Source organism: Pan paniscus, chromosome 7, assembly GCF_029289425.2.
Source record: "Pan paniscus chromosome 7, NHGRI_mPanPan1-v2.0_pri, whole genome shotgun sequence".
In the NCBI taxonomy this organism is placed as follows: Eukaryota; Metazoa; Chordata; class Mammalia; order Primates; family Hominidae; genus Pan; species Pan paniscus.
This window is the reverse complement of record NC_073256.2, coordinates 77,756,046-77,773,172: the sequence shown is the minus strand read 5'-3', so window position 1 is coordinate 77,773,172 and position 17,127 is coordinate 77,756,046.

Here is a 17,127-nt window from a genome sequence, read left to right as displayed (position 1 = left end):
TGTGTTTGCCCTTCAAATCTGAAAATATACCTATATTAAGAAAGAATTGTTTCTTTATTGCATCAAAATGCTTTTAACATTTAAAAAGTACTTTTAGGTGGCTCATGCCGGTAATCCCAGAACTTTGGGAGGCGAAGGCGGGTGGATCACTTGAGGCCAGGAGTTCGAGACCAGCGTGGTCAACATGGAAAAACTCTGTTTCCACTAAAAACACAAAAATTAGCCAAGCGTGGTTGTGCATGCCTGTAGTCCCAGCTACTCAGGAGGCTGAGGCAGGAGAATTGCTTGTACCCAGGAGGCGGAGGTTGCAGTGAGCCGAGATCACGCCACTGCACTCCAGCCTGGGCAACAGAGCGAGACTTCATCCCCCCAAAAAAAAATTAAATTAAATTAAAAAAAAAATTTAAAAAACATTCCAACAAAATTTTTGCATTTAATCTGAACACACACACACACACACACACACACACACACACAGATATTGTAGGTTTAGTTTCCAGATCACCACAATAAATTGAATATTGCAATAAATTGAGGCACATTAATTTTTTAATTTCCCAGTGGATATAAAAGTTATGCTTGCACTACACTGCAGTCTATTAAGTGTGCAATAGCATTATGTCTAAAAATAATGCGTACATCATTTACAAATATCTTGTTGCTAAAAAATGCTAACAATCATCTGAGCCTTCAGTGAGTCATAGTCATTTTGCTGGTGGAGGGTCTTGCCTCAATACTGATGGCTGCTGACCGATCAGGGTGGTGGTTGCTGAAGGTTGGAGTGGTGGTGACAACTTCTTAAAATAAGACAGTAATAAAGTTTGCCACCCTCATTGACTCTTTCTTCACAGAAAATTTCTGTGTTATTTGCAATGCTGTTTGATAGCACTTTACCCACAGTAGAACTTCTCACAAAACTGGAGTCAATCCTCTCAGATCCGGCTACTGCTTCTTCAACTGAGTTTATATAATATTTTGAGTCCTTTGCTGTCATTTCAACAGTGTTCACAGCATCTTTGCCAGGAGTAGATTCCATTTCAAGAAACCACTTTCTTCATTTACAAGAAGTAACTTCTCATCCTTCAAATTTGATCATGAGATTAAAACAATTCAGTCTCATCTTCCGGCTCCATTTCTCATTCTGGTTCTCTTGTTATTTCTTTCACATCTGCAGTTACTTCCTCCACTGAAGTCTTGAACCCCTAAAAGGCATCCATGAGTACTGGAATTAACTTCATCTAAACTTCTGTTAATGTTGATATTTTGATATTCTCCACGAATCATGAATTTCTTTTTAATAAACAAATCTCTATGCTACTAGGTACAATAGCATGGAAATTGAGAGAGCACCAAAGGTAAGACTCTAAAGAATCTATGTATAAATAACACATTATTGAATATTGACTGTTAAAGGTATAGAAATCATTTTCTATACAATTAACATTTTAGGAAGTCTGTATGATCTTGTGCCAAAAAGGAAAACTGCAGTTAACATGAAATTATGCAGAAAAATTTAGTTTCTATTGCTATGGTTTTAATCTCCAAATTAATTAGCATAGTTAACCTATAAAACCTCTGAAGGCCCACCCTACCAGAGCCCAGCCAAACTGCAGTTTTTCTTTAATGTAAGCCTATCTTTGTGTTCATTAAAATGCTTTCTGATATTGGTGATTTTTAAAGGCCTCTCAAACACTTCAAATCTGTGGATTTATGGAGCAGCATTAGCCAGCAGCCAGTTTCTATTCCCTGGCAGAGCTTTGAAACTGAATTGTGACAGAAGCATTCAACATTATTGGGGTAGTGGGTAGGGAAAGTCCAAATCTCTGCCAGTCCCAAATCCATTCAGTTGTCATTTCATTCAAGAGAATTAAATCGTTTACTGATTACACATGATAATAAATGGTACACAAATTTCTTTCCCATCTATAATTTTATCTGGTACCATTATTCAATTTAGCTATATTGCATAGGATGTGCCAACAATCATTTTTATAACCAATAATTCCATGTTTTGCTTGGGTAATCTCTTTTAATGGTGAACTTCAGGTCACAACAGTAACTATCAGTTCAACGACACCAAGGTTTCTGAAGACAATGGCTTCTCCACCCAAGCAGGTTATATTTAAATTCCAAATAGAACCTGGCATCACCCTGAAGGAATTCTAACTTCACACTGTTGGGGAAATTTACCAAGACAGCTTCAGAGTAGACTAACTTTACACAGCACATTTTTAAAAAAGACATTTATTCAGCATCATGATCGCACTATTACATTTAGCAATCAACAGCGTGGGTGCAAAAAAAAATCGATCATAAATGTTTTTAATGGAATCTAGCACTAGCATGATGAATCTCTTCTGGAATTGAAGAGATTTAGGGACTACTCTGAATTAGGCTTTGGCTTAAGGGAATGCTATGATTGGTTTGATCTATCCAGACCACTAAAACTTTCTTCATATCAGCAACAGGTTGTTTTTCTTTCTTATCATTCATGTGCTTACTGGATTATCACATTTAATTTCCTTCAAAAACTTTCCTTTGAATTCACAACTTGACTAACTGGCACAAAAAGCCTACCTTTCAGCCTGTGTTGGCTTTCAACCTGCCTTCCTCACTAAGCTTAATCATTTCTTGCTTCTTTTTTGTTTTTTTTTTTAGACAGAGTTTCACTCTTGTTGCCTCCCCAGGCTGGAGTGCAATGGCGTGATCTTGGCTGACTGCAACCTCCTCCTCCCAGGCTCAAGCAATTCTCCTGCCTCAGCATCCCAAGTAGCTGGGATTATAGGCATGTGCACCACATCTGGCTAACTTTGTACTTTTAGTAGAGATGGGGTTTCACCATGTTGGTCAGGCTGGTCTCGAACTCCTGACCTCAGGTGATCCTCCCACCTCAAGTGAGAGAAGTCCAACTCCTCCTTTCACTTGAATACTTACAGGCCATGATAACATTATTAATTGACCTAGTTTTTATTTGCTACATATTAGTGAATGGGAGGATTGAGGAAAGGGAGAGAGACAGGGGAATAATAGCTGGTTGGTGGAGCAGTCAGAACACAAACAACATGTATGAAGTAAGTTCGCTGTCTTATATCTGCATGGCTACTGATGCTTCAAAACAATGACAGTAGTAACATCAAAGATCACTGATCACAGATCACCATAAGAGATACAATGATAATGGAAAAGTGTGAAATTTTAAGAGAATTATCAACATGTAACATAGACATTAGAAAAAAGGTGCCAGTGGACTTGCTTCATTCAGGGTTGCAGCAAATCTTCAATTTGTAAAAAATGCAGTGTCCATGAAGTACAATAAAGTAAAGTGATATAAGACAAGTTGTGCCTGTGTACATAAACTTTCTCCTTTGCTGCCCCCCAATTCTCCTCTAAATGGCATATGATCTCTTTCCTTTCTTTTTCCCATGAAGCGAGAAGAAAACTGGGATAAAACTTATGCATCTGGTAAGTATTTAAAAGGTCACAAGAAGTCATAATTCTTACTGTAACAATTTTAATGGATAATTTTAAATGTCAGAGTTTAAAAAAATTATTAGAAGTCTAAAGATGCAAATAATTTTAAATGAACCAAACTCCAGAGAGAAATCAGCACTACCTAGAAGGGAAGAAACTGCTAGTTAATTTTATGCCTGCAGTTATATCCTCTGTGGACAAAGGATATAATTTTCCATAGACAAGGAATGTTTATAATTTAAGGAGAAACTTTTAATGGACACACACTGGGGGGCAAGATAGATTAGATTCCAAAAAGTCCCAGAAAAAAAGTACATCATCATCTGTTCACCAAGTCTTTCACAGACTTTAAATACATGGAAGCATACTAAATATTGGAGTCAAACCAGAAGGCAAGGTAAGAACTCCTGAGTTGCATAATGCTGGACAGATGGTGGCTGGAGAATTCACCAGTAACCTCAAAATCTGCCTGTAAAGCATAAAAAGTTCTTGAGATTCTCATAATTCTTAAATACCAAGTCCTTCTGAAATTAGGAGTCCAGATCTCACCCCCAAAGGATTTGAAGCCAGCGGTAAACTCAAACACAAGCTGCAACCCATACCAGATCTAGTTCAATAAGAACTTAGATCAGGTCTGGCAGAAGAAGGGGCTTTCTCTGTTCTGAAATTATTTTATATATAAGATTCAACATACAATAAAACATAACATAATATGAGAAACAAAACAAAATATAAATATCAGAAAACTATGACCAAAAAAGGTTACATAGCATGGAATCAAAACTGAACCAAGCATGAATTTTAACAGGCAAACACATTAATATAACTACTTTAAAGACACCTCAGAGATGTTGCCTGCATGACCTCCAATGCACACACAGAACAAGAGGCAAAGGGTTCGATTCTCACTGGTTCAAAGTGCTTAAGCGCAAACTCTAATCAATTATTAACTAATTCCTCAGCTATACTAACCAAGAGTAATATCTAAGCTTCTAGCTTTACAAAAAAAAAAAACAAAAAACAAACAAACAAAAAAAAACAAGAAAAGAAATAACTTAGCAGAGACATGAGTGGCTGCATATTAAATAGGAGACAGAATTAGTCCAGGCAAGGATAAAAATAAAGAAAAAAATTAACTAACAAACAACAAAATAATCTCATCTGGGGAATCAGAATCTGTTATCCAAAATGTCATGTCTTATTTTCAACAGAAGAGAAGAAACAGGAAAGCATGGCTCATTGACATGGGGAAAAAAGCAGCAAGCAGAAACTGTGAGGGATCTCAGATGTTGGACTTAGTACACAAAGAGTTCAAAGCATCCATTATAAATATATAGAACTAAAGCAAAGTGTATTTTTAACAATTAAAAGTAAGTATAATGACAATTACTTATTAAATAGGGAACATTAGTGTAAACATAAAAAGTATAATTACTATTACATATGTATACATATATGAACACATATATGAATCCAATGGAAATTCAGTACAATCATTTAAATGAAAAAGGCACTAGAGGAGCTCAACAGCAGATATGAACCATCAAAAAACAACAACAAAAACACACTGAACTTGAAGCTAGATGAATAGAGACTGTCCAGTCTGAAGAATAGAAAGAAAATCTAAGAAAATAAGCAGAGCTTTAGAGATCTGTTGGAACAATTAACATATTGATAAATACACAGTGGGAATCTTAGAAAGAGAAGAAAGGAGGCCGGGCGTGGTGGCTCATGCCTGTTATCCCAACATTTTGGGAGGCCGAGGCGGGCGGATCACGAGGTCAGGAGATCCAGACCATCCTGGTTAACACGGTGAAACCCCGTCTCTACTAAAAATACAAAAAATTAGCTGGGCGTGGTGGTGGGCACCTGTAGTCCCAGCTACTCGGGAGACTGAGGCAGGAGAATGGCGTGAACCTGGGAGGCAGAGCTTTCAGTGAGCCAAGATCACGCCACTGTACTCCAGCCTGGGCGACAGAGCAAGACTACGTCTCAAAAAAAAAAAAAAAAAAAAAAAAGAGAGAAAGAGAAGAAAGGAGAGAGAAGGAAGGAGGGACAGACAGAGAAATAAAACAAATAGTTTTTTTTAAAAGCTAAAACACTTCCTAAATTTGAAGAAAAGCATTAATCTACACTTCTAAAAAGCTCAAGAGACTCCAAGTAGAATAATAGTCAGAGGCAAACGTTTCAAATCTAAAGATTAAGAAACAATTCGGAAAGCACAAGAAAAAGGCAACTGAATATGTACAAGAGAATCATAATAAGATTAATAGGTGACTTCTCCTGAGAAACAATGAGGAAAATAGAATGACATATTGAAGAGAATGACCTATTAAAAGAGCTGACAGGAAAAAACTGTCAATCAAGATTATTGCATTCAATAAAACTATCCTTTGATGATGAATAGAAATAAAGTTATTTCCAGATAAACAAAGAGTGCATTGCTAACAGATCTGTCTTATAAGAAATGCTAAAGAAAGACCTTCAAGTCAAAGGAAATACTAGAGGGTAACTTGAGTCCACACATTACATTTCACAGATAAAGGTAATTACCTAAGTATATTATCTATCTCTCTCTCTATATATGTGTGTGTGTGTTTCCAAACTGATTTTTTAAAAATTGCATAAAACAATATTCATAAACATTGCTGTGATGCACTTAAAACATATATGTCAATAATACCACAAAGGTAGAGGGAGGAAATGGAGCTATATAGAAGCAAATTTTCATATTATCATGGAATTAAGTTATTATTAATCTGAATTAGATTATAATGAATTAAGATCTCTTGAGGAAACATGAAGTAACTAAAAAATGTAGTTTAAAGAAACCAACAAAGGAATTAAAATGATATGCGAGAAAATAACACAAAAGAGAGGAGGAACAGAGAAAGAAAAGAGACATGGGATATATAGAAAACAAATAGAAAAATGGTTGCAGTCAGTCAAACCATATCAATAATCACATTAAATGTAAATAGATTTTACGCTTAATGCTGAATGCTATCTCCTTAAGATCAGGAACAAGGCAAAGATGATCTCTGTCACCATACCTATTCAAAATAATACTGGAAGTCCTAGCCAATATAATAAGGCACATAGCCAATGAAATAAGTCAAATAAAAGTAAAATTAAAGAAAGGGAAAAGAAAAGAAATGAGCACACAAATTGGAAAGGAAGCAATAAAACCTTCTTTATTTGCAGATTACATGATTATCTCTCTTGGAAACCATAAAGAATCTACACACAGACAAACAAACCAAGATAAACTCCTAGAACTAACACGTGAGTAGCAAGGTCACAGGATACAGAGTTAAAATACAAAAGTCAATTATGTTCCTACATACCAACAAGAAAAAACAACACATCTTAAACTTTCACCAAAATATAATGAAGCATTTGTGTGTAAATATAACAAAATGTGTGTAGGATCTGTGTGCTCAAAAGTATAAAACATTGAAGGAAGAATTCAAAGATGATCTAAACAAATGAAGAGAGATTTTGTGTTTATGGATTAGAAGGCTCCATATTATGAAGATGTCAGTTTTCCACAATCTGACCTGTAAACTTTTTTGATCAAAATCCCAGCAAAATATTTGGAGAGAATGTGGTTCTAAGATTTATACAGAAAGGCAAAGAAGCTAGAAGAGCTGAAATCATTCTGAGAAAGATGAATAAACTTAGAGGAGTTAAATTATCCAATTTCAAAACTGACCATAAATCTACAGTAATCAAGACAGTGTAATATTAGCAAAATAAGTACATAGATGAATGGAAAAGAATGGTGGTGGGTCCAAACACACACACGCACACACACACACACACACACACATACATTTTCAGCTTATTAACAGAGGCAAAGACAATTCAATGAAGAAATCATGGTCTTTCAAACAAACGGTGCTAGAACCATTAGATATCCACATGCCAAAATATAGACCTTGATACATACCTTACATCTTATACAAAAATTCACCCAAAATGGATCGTAGACCTAAATGCCAAACATAAAACTGTAAACTTGGATGAAAAAAAGCATAAGAAAAATTGCATAACTTTGAGTTTGACAATGAGTTTTTCAATATGATAAAAGCTCTACCCACAAAAGAAAATATTACTAAATTGCACTTAAACAAGATTTTTGCTTTTTGAAAGACGTTGTTAAGAGATAAAAAAACAAGTTAGCTGGGTGCAGAGGCTCCTGTAATCCCAGCATTTTGGGAGGCCCAGGCAGGCATATCACTTGAGCCCAGGAGTTCAAGACCAGCTGGGCAACATGGTGAAACCCCATTTCTACAAAAAATACAAAAATTATCCGGGCATGATGGCACATGCCTGTAGCCCCAGCTACTCGGGAAGCAGAGATGGGGGGATCACTTGAGCCCAGGAGGTTGGGGCTGTAGTGAACCATGAACCCTCCACTGCACTCCAGCATGGATGACAAAGTGAGACTGTCTCAGAAAGAGACAAAAACAAAATCAAAACCAAGCTACAGATTAGAAGAAAACACTTGCAAAAAACATGTCTATAAAAAAGAACCTGTGCCCAGAATATATGAAAAACTCTTAAAAATTCAGTAATTGCTAAACAAATTAGAAATGTGTCAACAGTCTGAATAAACACTTAACAACATATGGATAAGCAAATGAATAGATGCTCAACGTCATTTGTCATTAGGGTAACACAAAACTACAATGAAATATCACTACACACCTAATAGAATTGATAAAAATAATAATGAAAGACAATGCAAATTACTGGGGTGGGGGCGAGAGATTGTAGGGCAACAGGAACTCTCACTCACTGCTGGTGGGAATACAAAACAGTATTTGTACTACTGTATTTGTACATTGTGTCTATATTTAAGACAGTATTGTGTACTTAAAATTTTGTTAAGAGAATAGATTTCATTTTGAGTGTTCTCACACAGTTTAAAAAATACTCATGTATCTGCTCACTTACCCAAAAACATATTACTGGAAGGATAAAACAGAAACTAAAGAGATTGATTGCTTAAGCAGGTAGGTGAGAAAGGAAAAAATGACAATTGATTATTAGAAGTGAAAAGGGGGCCGGATGCAGTGGCTCATGCCTGTAATCCCAACACTTTGGGAGGCCGAGGCAGGGGGATTGCCCGAGCTCAGGGGTTCGAGACCAGCCTGGGCAACACGATGAAACCCCCACCTCTACTAAAATACAAAAAATTAGCCGGGCGTGGAGGCCTGCACCTGTCATCCTAGCTTACACGGGAGGCTGAGACAAGAGAATCACTTGAACCTGGGAGGCGGAAGTTGCAGTGAGCCGAGATTGTGCCACTGTACTCCAGCCTGGGCAACAGAGGGAGACTCCCTCTCACATATACGTATACAGTTGGTTCCCAACTTATGATGGTTTGACTTAATAATTTTTCAACTTCATGATGGGCTTATAAGGAAGTAACCGCATGGTAAGTCGAGACGCATCTGTATGTAGCTTATAAGGAAGTAACCGCATGGTAAGTCGAGACGCATCTGTATGTAGCATGTGTGGGTGTTTGCGCATATGTGTGTCCACAAGCATATGCGCATGCAGGTAGAATATATTTCCTGGCTCTGTCCACTGAAAAGCACTAGGAGCAATTCCACCTTTGTTGGAATGATAGATCAGTTATATTATGGTCCAGATCTTGGTTTCTAAGTACAATTGTCCAATAAAAGGAGCCTGAGCTCCTTGGAGATCTAGTCAAGTCAGTTCTAGGGCTGGAGTGGGAATATGCAAGGCAAGCCTAGAACATCTTGTAATGCCAGCAAATAAGGAGACACTTGAAGAAGCAAAGGCAATGGTCAAACATACACGGAAGCCAACTGGAGGGAGCTACCGTTGGCCAAAGCTGTAACAATGTGACCAATAAAATAAGTATGATTGTATTGTGTTATAACTCATAGAATCAAATAAATTTCGGTGAGTCAATAGATATTCACAGAAAATGAATAAATAATAAAATTGAGAATAGATATTTCTTCTTTACAAAAGAATTCCGATTACAAAGTGTAGAAGAAATGAGGGAAATACAGAATTGTAAAATACAAAAATGAGGAAAATTTAAAATTAGGAAAATACCACAGTAATAATTGTTAGAGGCAAGGTTCACATATGGATGCTAAAATCCATGGGGACAAATTTATAAAGAAACAAGATACTAGTATTATATTAAAATATTTCCCCATGACATTAATTACAAAAAAAAATAGTAACTTTAGAGTGTAGAAACCTAGCAGACATCTTCTTATCTTAGAGACTGAGGTTAACATCCCTATTAATAAGACATATGGACATCATGCAACACCTGACATGATTCACTGGGAAGAGCAAGCTTCACTTCCGTGGTATTCTTGCCGAATACATAACCCCAGTATAATTATAAGAAAACATTAGACAAACTTAAATTGAAAGGCATTCTGAAAAATAACTGACCAGTACTCATAAAAAGTGTCAAAATCATGAAAGAAAAGGCGAGAATGAAGAACTGTAACAGATGGGAGGAGAATAAAGAGACAACAATTTATTGCATTCTAGGGTCCTGAATTTGATCCAGGAATAGAAAAAAGGAACATTAGGGGAAAAACTGATTGAATTTGAGTAATGCCTGTAGTTTAGTTAATTGTTTTTTTTTTCTTTTTTTTTCCAATGTTAATTTCCATTCTGACAATTGGACCATGGTTATGTAAGTTGATAATATCAAAGGAAAGTGGGTGAAGGGTGTATATGGAATTTCTGTACCATTCTGCAACTTTGATATAAGTCTAAAACAGATCTTTTGGCTATAACATAGAAACTATGTAATAAATTAAATTTAAAAAGAAATTTCCAAAGTAGAATCTATAATGCAGTTGCTTCATGTATAAATAGAAAATTGACTTGAACAACCTGAGTTTGAAATGTGCAGATCCACTTATGTATGGACTTTTTTCTTCTACCTCTGCCCCTGCTGAGACAGTAAGACCAATCCCTTCTCTTTCTCCTCTTCTGTCTACTCAACATGATGATGATGAGGATAAAGAATGCAGATGAAAGCTTTTATTATTATTCATTTTCATGTAATGAATAGTAAATATATGTTCACTTCTTTATAATTTTCTTAAGATTTTATTTTCTCTAGCTTACTTTGTTATAAACATATAATATATAATACATATAACATAGATGTTTTCATGGACTGTTTATGTAATTGGTACAGCTTGTCAACAGTAGGGTATTAGTAGTTAAGTTCTGGGAGATTCAGATGTTATCTGGGGATCTTGGACTATATAGGGCCTCAGCACCCCTAACTTCTGAGTTCTTCAAGGATCAACTTCATATATACATTAATATATAAATGTATACACATACATTTATATGTAATGTATATTTATGTTTATAGTCACATTGATATATGTATATAAAAATGCTGTAACATTATATTCTAAGTTGTTGATTGTTTTTTTCTTATTGGAGTAGAAGAGTGGGTAACCAAAGAGGTCATATTTGGTCAATATTTATATATTTTATATTTTTCTCTCATGCTTGAGTTTTCGTAATAGGGATAGATTCATTTTGGACAAAACAATAAAGGTATTAGAGTTTTATAAAAAGGAGACATTTGAAAAATAGGTGAGTAAAAGCCAACTTTAGAAACTAAACTTACTTTACCCATAGTCCATTAAATGCATGCCTGATTTCCCAAGCCATAGCTCCAGCCAGCCTGCTGCATTCCAATTTATATCCATGTTTGACTGGAAACATCAACAAATAAGGAAGGTATAAAATATTTAAAGCCCAGGCAGCACTTTGGACTGTCAGAATGATCTATTCACACATGCAGCACTGTGCCATGCTTTCCGGTCATTGTTGCCTATTTATGTTAGCTATAACTACAGTGCTCTTTCCCTGTATTCAATTTAGGACTGCCATAAAGCTAAGAATACACTTTGATACATACTTAAAGCTTATTTTATTCTCTGCTCTTCAGATCATATGCAAATGATTTAGAGTGGCAAATTATATTCTGTCAGGAATAATTTTTAAGTATTAAAAACAGCTAGAAAATACTTTGCAATTTAAGGGAGAAAGCTACATTTCATGTTAAATTCCCCCTCCATGCTTATTTAAATCTTGCTGATGTCATGTCTTGCTGAGTTGTCAGAAATAACTAAACTTGTGGTTATTCAAACTTCTAATGAGTCGCACAAGGTTTCTCAATTTCTGTATGGACCACAAGTAAAGACATCACTGCCCATGTGGTCCTTGTATTCCGGGACTGCCACCTGTCAATCATGCAGTGACATGACTTTGACTTAGTGCATCTCAAAAGGGATGGGTATACACAGTATCTTGAAACAGGATCTCCAGGAGATACAAAATAATATAACTTTAATTTCAATCTTCTTTGCATTTAGATTTCTAGTGAGTCGGTATGCTTATGAGGTGTTTCATGCGGCAATTACATCTTGCTTTGGATTTCTGTATTTTTCAGTCCTTCCTTCATAGTTATGTCTCACATCTGCCATGACACAATTTGGTAATTCATGAAGAAAGTCATGGTGCTTCAAATAAACTAAAGCTATGAAACCGTATTAGAGTGGCATAGTAATGCTTTTTCTAAAAATTTAATCTGTAAAATCACTCTCTTAACTAGAAAAGTTATTGAATATATCATTATCTTCTTCAGTTCTGAAAAATGATTTTTTGGTATTGTGATTAATTAAAGCCCACTTATGCCTAGTGTTCCATTATTGGAACGCTAAGCATGTGGGAGTTATTTATATCCTCCTGCCCAAGGTCATCACCAAGGTCTGATTTTTCACTCATGCAAAAATTCAAAAAATTGCTAACTCTGGCATAAATGAGTTAATTTGAGTTAAGGAAGGTATTATTGGGCATTGAAAGTGCTAACTGGTTGTACCTGTTACAAAGGAATAATATATGGATTAGCAGGAACATAAGAAAAGTGATGTGCTAAAGATGAGTTCCTGGATAACCTCAATAAGTCATCAAAAAAAAAGAAAGTGCTATTTTAAGTTAGGAACAAACTTAATTTGAATCCCAGGGCTCCATGCCAAATCCATTACTATGACATGCTTTAAAAATGTAAATTTAAAGGATTTTTTATTTGGAAAACTGTTTAAGGATTTGGAAAACTTCTGGAGTACCTAGGTTCAACCAGAGTGTTTCAAACTAAGAATGGGAATTTCTGAGGATTTTTACATTCAGGTTTTGGTTTTGACCTTTTTTGCTCCAAATTAGAGACTGACAAATTTTTTTGCAAAGGGACAGAAGGTAAATATTTTAAGCTTTGTGACACTATGGTTTCTGTCTCAACTGCTCACATCTGCCATGCATAAGAGCAGCCATGAGTGATACACAAAGGAAGGGCACAGCTGTGTTCCAACAAAGCTTTGTTTACAAAAACAGGGAGCAGTCTAAATCGTCCCATGGAACATCACTTTGTATACATTCCTAATAAAATACTGCTGAATCAGAAAAAAATATGTTTTAATGGACAGCAATGGAAAATTAATGGATATAAATGAAAGAATTATTTGCAAACTGAAAAAAAAACTATGTACAGTCATGTATCACTTAATGATATGGATACATTCTGAGAAATATATCTTTAGGTGATTTCATTACCCTGGGAACATCATAGAATGCACTTACACAAACCTAGATGATAGAACCTACTATACACCTAGGCTATATGGTATAGCCTATTGGTCCTAGGCTATTACTGTACTGGACAGCATATTACTGTACTGCATACTGTAGGCAATTGCAACATATGGGAAGCAGTTGTGTATCGAAATACACCTAACATAGAAAAAGTATGGTAAAAGCACTACATAAGAGATAAAAATGATACAACTTAAAGGACATTTACCATGAATTGAGCTTGCAGGACTGGAAGTTGTTCTGGGTGAGTGAGTGAGTGAGTGAGTGAATGTGAAGGCCTAGGATGTTACTAGACATTACTGTAGACTTCAAAAGCAATGTATACTTAGGCTACAGTACATTTATTTAAAACTTTTTTCTTCAATATTAAATTAACGTTAGATTACTGTAACTATGTTACTTTATAAACTTTTTATTTTTTTAACTTTTTGACTCTTATAATAACACTTAGTTTAAAACATAAACATATTGTACAATTGTCCAAAATTATTTTCTTTATTTATCCCTTCTTTCTATATCCTTATTATACAAGCTTTTTTGATAAGAACATTTTACTTTTTTTAATTTTCTAAACTATTTTGTTAAAAACTAAGACACAAACACATTATCCTAGGCCTACACAGGGTCAGGATCAGCAAGACATCACTAAGGGATAGGAAGCTTTCAGCTCCATTATCATCTTCTGGGACCACCATTGTATATGCAAACTCTTGTTGACATAAAGGTTTTTGTATGGTGCATGACTGTATATGCTTTATAAAAACATCTTTGAAGTCACATAATCTCCAAACTGATGACATTACTAAAATAATCAAAGCATTCCACAGTTTATCTTTAGAAATAAAATGCAGACATTAGAAGTGATCTAGTATGACATGTATACATTACATTTAAGTTGTTAGACATTCAGATAGTTAGACCTGCCCAGAGTCTCATAGGTAGTAAGAGCCAAGCTACAATCCAAATGTTATATCCTCTGCTCTTGTCCTCTTTGTATATAATAATGCTACCATTTAAATGTTAAACTAACAGCTTTGTGGTGTCTACAGAGTATCTTTGTGGTGTCTACAGTATTTATACTTTCTGGCCTTTATGGTTAAACATCCAGGGAAATGTCAATTACATTGAAAGATGTGCACAAATGAATTAACAAAGCACTTTTGTGACTTAAGGAAGGCTGGCACTTTCCCTTTCACAAGTCTTTTCTCCAAAAACATAAAAAATACAACTCACAACACTCTAAAGGGAACACATATTTTCACAGAAAAATAATTGAGGCATTTATGACCATAGTAAATAAATGTTATGATTAAAAATGTTATAAGAACAAGGACCTGTGTAACAAACCTGCACATCCTGTATATCTACCCCTGAACTTAAAAGTTAAAGAAAAATATAAAAAAAAAACAAGGCTCTATCGATTATAAATCCCTATACACATTTTAATATATGCTGAAATACTACTAAGTTGCAACTCCTTATTTAATCGGTGTATAGATTAAATACTGTATGTCAAAAATACAATTTTCTCTGTACTAAATCTAATCCACATTCAACCAGAAAGCTAAAATCAGCATTTAACATAAATTACCTGTTATTTCTATTGCTTCAAATCTATAAGAGTTTGGCAAAACTCTTACAGGAGTGTCATTAACAAGCTCCTAATGGAAGCTTGTGCTTAGATCTTCATTTTCAGTCACTTTCTTGGCAACAAGAAGATAGTGAAGATTCTCAAATGTGTTTCTCCCATGGAGAGAGGTGTTTTTTTTGTTCGTTTTTGTTTTTTGTTTTTGAGACGTAGTTTCGTTCTTGTCACTCAGGCTGGAGTGCAATGGCGCAATCTCCACTCATTGCAATCTCCACCTCTTGGGTTCAAGGTATTCTCCTGCCTCAGCCTCACAGGTAGATGGGATTACAGGCGTACACCACCACACCCAGCTAATTTTTGTATTTTTAGTAGAAACGGAGTTTCACCATGTTGGCTAGGCTGGTCTCAAACTTCTGACCTTAGATGACCTACCCTCCTCGGCCTCCCAAAGTGCTGGGATTACAGGCGTGAGCCACCGCCCCTGGTCAAGAGAGTTTTTAAAAATAAAACTGACTTAAGATTTTTTTCTTTTCATACTTGCTTACTTAATTAACTTATTCAAGATCGCAGTACAGTCACTTAGTGTTTTACTGGATTCCTGTGTTACTAAGAACTAGTTATGTGACTTCAGAAAAATAGTTATATGTATACACTTAATATCTGACATTTTCTTAACATATGTTTGAGATAGCCTATAACCCTTAAGTTAATTGAACAGACAGAAATAAAAATGAGGACATTTTAAAAAGAGAAAGAAAACATGGTAACCAGGAAAGCGGCAATAATTGGCTGTTGGTTTTAGGGAGAAAAGTTTAACCCCTTGAGGTCTCAGTTTTCTCACACGGAGAGGTTGATTTATATCAGCAAAGGTGAGTAGATCCTCCTGTATGAGCCAAATCTGATTGGCCAGGAGAGGTTGCCGCACTGTTTTGTGGATGGTTCTGAGATCATCTATAGGCTCACCAATGTGGAATGCCCACATAATTCCATGAGGTCTGCCAAAGTCACAGCACCAGGAAGTGGCAGCATGTGTGCCATTTATTGCCCATTTCTTGACAAGATTATGGCCATTAGGGATTTGTTTAAGTGTCTTCACTGTTTTTGCATAATTTCTCACTTGTAGTGACAAATTCTTTGCAAATAATAAAATATCATCTATTGTGCATACTCACTGACACCACTGGTTTGAATTAGTTTCAGTGAATGTATTCCCCTCATTGCTCTTTTTGGAGGTCTTCAGAAACTTGAGTGTGGTCTCTAATTTCATCCAGGTAGTGTCTTGCAGAGGAGGAAAATGTTAACCAAGTAATTGTACAAATAACTGTGTAATTGCTATTGTAATAAGCTCTACCAGGGAAGAGTATAATGCACAGCAAAACAGACCAGGCCTATTCCTGCAGGTCCAAGAATTGCTGCTGTACCTTACCAATTGGAGGTGGAGGACACAATATTTATTCTCTGACTCCACAGGTACTTCCTCCCCTGTGTGAAGTGTTAGTGAATATTTATTCTTTAACATATTTCAAGCTGCTATTAGCTTATCAGACATCTGCTTTATTGAAATACTGGACAATATTGTTTTATTGATTGTGTACCTACTGACAGTAACAATATGCAAGCATGCATTATTCTCATACCACTACAGCTTTAATAGTCTGAATGTAATACTGAAAATAATTTACTGTTGTATACATATGGCAGTTTAGATGCTGCAATAGTTAGAGCTGCCAGGTTGGAAATGTACACAAATGAGTCATCTATAATCTTTGCAAAACTAAGCTGCTGTATCAAGATGCTAAGAGAGCCCAAGCTTCTAAAAAGCATCAACAATCTGATTACTCTTCGCAGCTATAGTAAACGGAAACAGTTTTCTAAAATTAAAAACTAGAGTTTTTTACATTTCTTAGTATAGATAATGAAAAGGAATGGATTAGGTTTTGCTAACAAGTTGACTTATTGCAATGTCTAGACCTTGCATCCTTCAGGTGATGTAAGATTTAAACACGAACTGAATGGTTTACAGGTATTCAGATACAGAAAATATTTATGCCAATAGCTTTTTGAATGAAGTTATCTAATATTTTATATTATGCAGGAAGTAGTCTTTGAACAATAGAGAATTTTTAAGAAACATTTTACATACGTAATTTTATTTATTCATTTTGGCTGCTAGGGAGCATTCCATTTAATTGATAAAATGGTTTTATTTATATTAACCCATGTGGGGGTGATTACCTTTTTTATAAACTTTTACACTCTTATATGCCATGCTGTGGTAAAAATTCTTGTATACATCTTGGGAACAACTAGTTTCTCTAGCATGGACACCAGGAAAACCTCAGAAAAGAAGTTTAAAAAAATAGGAACAGTAGAACACAATT